Source organism: Sinocyclocheilus rhinocerous, unplaced genomic scaffold (assembly GCF_001515625.1).
Source record: "Sinocyclocheilus rhinocerous isolate Xijiao unplaced genomic scaffold, SAMN03320098_v1.1 scaffold2830, whole genome shotgun sequence".
Taxonomy (NCBI): Eukaryota; Metazoa; Chordata; class Actinopteri; order Cypriniformes; family Cyprinidae; genus Sinocyclocheilus; species Sinocyclocheilus rhinocerous.
In genome coordinates, this window is record NW_015655393.1 from 56,597 (window position 1) to 61,321 (window position 4,725).

General features: G+C 34.2%; 1 protein-coding gene across 1 annotated transcript in view; it reads right to left on the minus strand.

Annotated features, from left to right (window-relative positions):
• The window catches only part of LOC107718046 (ubiquitin domain-containing protein 2), a gene marked incomplete at its 5' end in the record, with an annotated part of 20,736 nt that overhangs the window by 10,222 nt on the left and 5,789 nt on the right, over positions 1–4,725 (minus strand). The window lies entirely within an intron of this gene.

Here is a 4,725-nt window from a genome sequence, read left to right on the forward strand (position 1 = left end):
TTTACATCTCCAGAGTGAGGAAAAGGGCTAAGAAAATCACCTTGGACCCCTCACACCCAGCCGACTCTCTCTTCGAACTGTTGCCCTTCAGGTCGACGCTACAGAGCACTGACCACCAGAACAGCTAGGCACAAGAATAGTTTTTTTCCCCGCAGGCTATATTCAGCCTGAACAATTAAACGTTCATAATTATACATCATCCATCACAACTGACATATTTATGCACAGAATCCAAAATTTGTACACTTGTAAACTGCACACTTTGTAAATAACATATCTGCACACTTATATCTGTACATTTATCTAACAATTAATTTTTTTATCTATACTTCTATTTCTGTATATAGTACATTATTTAATTTCTTTTTTTTCCCCCTTACATTAGTTTTATATTCCATCCTTACTGTGTTATTCCTATGTATGTCTGCACTATCATGTATGTCTGCACTATGTCTGTACTTTCTTCTACACTGGAAGCTCCTGTCATCAAGTCAAATTCCTTGTGTGTGTAAACATACTTGGTAATAAAGCTCTTCTGATTCTGATTCTTTTTAACTTTTTATTTATCAAAAATATCACAGGTCCCAAAAAATATTAAGCAGTACAACTGTTTCCAACATTGATTAAAAATCAGCATATTAGAATGATTTCTGAAGGATCATGGGACACTGAAGACTGGAGTAATGACTCTGAAAATTCAGCTTTGTTTCACAGGAATTAATCATATTTTAAAGTATATTAAAATAGAAAACGTTTATTTTTAAATTGCAATAATATTTCACAATATTATTTTGTGAAATAATATTCAGTATTTTTTATCAAATAGATCAAATATCAAATAGAATTGAGCATATGAAACGTCTTTAAAAAACTTTACTGATCCCAAACTTTTGAACGGCTGTCACGGTGCTACGGTGACGAGTCGAGGAATGCGGAGACGAGGGTGAGTCACAAATAACAGTCTTTAATAATCCAAAACAGGGGCAACACAGGGCAAGCAGGAACACATAGGAATGGACCAAATGACGTTAACACCGGACAAAGGAAACCAGGAACAGACAACACTTTATATACAAGACTAAACGAGGATAATGAACGGGACACACCTGAACCAAATGACTAATCAAACTAGAGGGAAAAACTAGTTCATGGGGAGCAAATGGGAGAAAAACACATCACAAACAGTCCATACTCCTGACATTACCTCCCCCTCCCGGAAGGCGCGTCAATTACAATCCACAAAGGGGGTGGGAGGGTGGGCGCTTCAATTCCAATAAGGTGATTTAAAAAAAAAAGTGGTACCAAGTGGTACTGCTCTTCACATAAACTTGACCACAAATACTCAAAGACAGTAAAATAACTGTGTGAACTCATCTCTGTAAACTCACAACCAGTGAGTTTTAAGAGAAAGTGGAGGATGGTTACAATCTGTGACCTTTTTTCTGGGTGAATCTCTCAGCTATAAATATGCTTACACTGCTCTCTGAGTGCTGTGCAAGTCAAACAACCACAGACCCAATGTATGACATGCATAGCAGCTCTAGAACCCCCTAAAACCACTGTGGATGGAATTTCTCCTGCTGCTGAAACAACTGCTGATGCTCACTATGACTACATTGCTGGAAAAAAAAAATCTCATGTGACACTACATCATGTTTGACATCACCTGGTCATCCGATGTGGTGGCGGGTTTATGCTTCTGAAAAGGCCACCATGGAGTGAAATTGTTGGAAGCTGTAGAGTACATTCCTGGAAATGCACACTGTACATTTCCATTTATGATAACTTGGCATCCATATGACTATTAAAAAAATAAATAAAAAAAAACACGTTTAAAGTCCGCATGAAATCAAAATTTAAAATATTCATTTTGTTAGCACCCATTGTTAGTCTTGAGGTGAACAATTAATCCGTGCAAGTTAATTGCACGATTTAGACCTCGCACGGTTAAATCATAAAGATCCAACTAAATCCACGCTACTTGATGTCATTTTAACTAATGCTCCTCATAGATTTTCTGCAGTGGGTGTATTTTGTAACGATGTTAGTGATCATTGTCCTGTGGTTTGTGTGAAAAACTGCAGGATTCCAAAGGGTAAACCTCGTTTTATTTTGAAACGTCAATTTAAATATTTTAACGAGCAAGCTTTTTTGCAAGATATTTATAATAGTGATTTATACAGTGTCTCACAGATACCTGATGTTGATATTTAGCCTGGGAGTATTTTAAAAGCACTTTTTTGACTATATGCGATAAACATGCACCTTTTAAAAGATTTAGAGTGAGAAATAGAGATAATCCCTGGTTTAATGACTCCATATCTTCACTTATATAAAAAAAGAGATATTGCATGGGCTAAAGCAAAGAAAACTAATAATCATATGGACTGGATTAATTACAGAACAATAAGAAATAATTGTACAAAATTAGTAAAAAGCTCTAAATGTGATTATTATTTAAATATGATAAATGAGAATATTAATGATCTGTCTAATTTTTGGAAACTGACCAGTTTCTGGTCAAAAAACCTCTACCAATCTACCTGATTATTTGAAATTAAATGAGAGTATAATTAAAGATAGAGAGAATATAGTAAATGCTTTTAATAGCCACTTTATTTCTGCGGGAGTAACCCACGACTATAGTAATTTAAGGAAACAAGAAAATGTGAAAGTTACTTCATGTTGTACTACTCAGCTGTTTAGTTTTACTCCCATTTTAGCTACACAAGTTCATAAAGTTCTATCAAATTTGGATATAAAAAAATCAACAGGGTCTGATAAAATAGAAGCTTTTTTTTTTTTTTAATTTATGCAGATCTTATAACAGAGCCCATCACTTCTATTTTTAACTTGAGTTTAACTTCAAATGTTATTCCTCGTGCATGGAAATCTGCACAGGTTCTCCCTTTGTTAAAAGGTGGTGACCCATCAGTTTTGGATAACTATCGGCCAATTAGTAGGTTGTCTGTGTTGGCAAAAGTATTTGAATCTTTTGTTAATGATCAAGTGAAACAGTTCTTAACTGAAAATAAAGTTTTAAATGAATTTCAATCAGGCTTTAGATCGGGTCATAGTACTATTACAGCAGCTATGCTGGTTACAAATTATATGGTTAAATGTTTGGATAGGAAACAACATTGTGCAGCATTATTTGTAGATCTCTCTAAAGCATTTGACTCTGTAGATCATAAACTTTTATTACAGAGGCTAAGTTGTATAGGTTTTAGTGAAATGACTCTAAATTGGTTCAATAATTATTTATCAGAAAGAACTCAGTGTGTCTCAGTTGAAAATTTTATTTCAAATGAACAAAAAAACGACAAAAGGTGTTCCACAGGGTTCTATTTTAGCACCAGTTTTATTTTCTATTTATATTAATGACCTTGGTTGTGGGATAACCTCAGAATTCATTTATATGCTGATGACACAATTATTTACACAGTAGCACATTCAGTGAATCAAGCCATAGAGCTCTTGCAAGAATCTTTTCAGTTACTGCAACTGTCATTGTCCAACTTAAAATTGGTTTTAAACTCAAAGAAAACAAAATACATGCTTTTCACTCGTTGTCGCACTGAAACAGACTACCCTATTTCAACTTTACAAGGAGAATCTATTGAAAGAGTAAGTTGTTATAAATACTTGGGCATATGGTTGAATGACAAATTGGGATTTTATGTACATATTGAAAAACTTTTAAAAAAGCTTACACTAAAATTGGGTTTTCTTTTTCGCTTAAAGAAACGTTTTCTTTTTGAAGCGAGAAAGAGAATTATACAAAGTTGTTTCCTCTCAGTGTTAGATTATGGTGATGTGATTTATATGCATGCAAGTTTATCTTCACTTAAAAAGTTGGACTATGTATACCATGCTGCTTTACGTTTTGTGACGAGTGCTTCTTCACGCACTCATCATTGTATATTGTATGAATTGGTGGGATGGTCCTCTTTGTTTCAAAGAAGGAAAGTGCACATGCTGTTGTTTATCGCTAAGGCACAGTTCGGTAAATTACCAATTTATATCTGCAGTCTTTTATCCTTTTATACATGTAATTACAGCACTAGATATTCTGCTAAATTACTTTTAAATGTTCCAAGAGTATATTCAGAGCTTGGCAAAACTGCCATCTCTTTTTTTGCTCCCTCATTACGGAACGAGTTGCAGAGTGTTATTATGCTCTTTAAATTTTTTAAAAAACCTTTTATGGTCTACTCTAAAGGAAACATGTACTTGCTATGAGTAAATGCTTGTTGTTGTTGTTTTTTTTCTTCACAGATTTGTAATCATCTGAATGTATGGCAAACTTTTGTTTGTTTATGTGTTTGGTAATTGTTTTATTGTGAAACTTTTTGTGCTGCCATTTTGGCCAGGACTCCCTGGAAGAAGAGATTTGCATCTCAATGGGACTATCCTGGTAAAATAAAGGATAAATAACAATAAATAAATAAATAAATAAATGGGGGATGGGTTTCACACCTACCTGTGAGAGAGCACAAAGACTCTGAAACAGAGTCATTCCACATTAAATACTTTGATTCAAATATGCAATAATAAACAAATAGTATTTAATAATATGCTTCCTTCCAGACACACACACAGGATGGAAAACTCAAAGCTTAAATTCAGATCTTTTCTGTGCTTGCGCGAGGCCTTCAAAACAATGGAAATCTGACGGTAGTAATTTATTTGTCATTCAGTCAATTCTAAGGCTACAATTAAGTA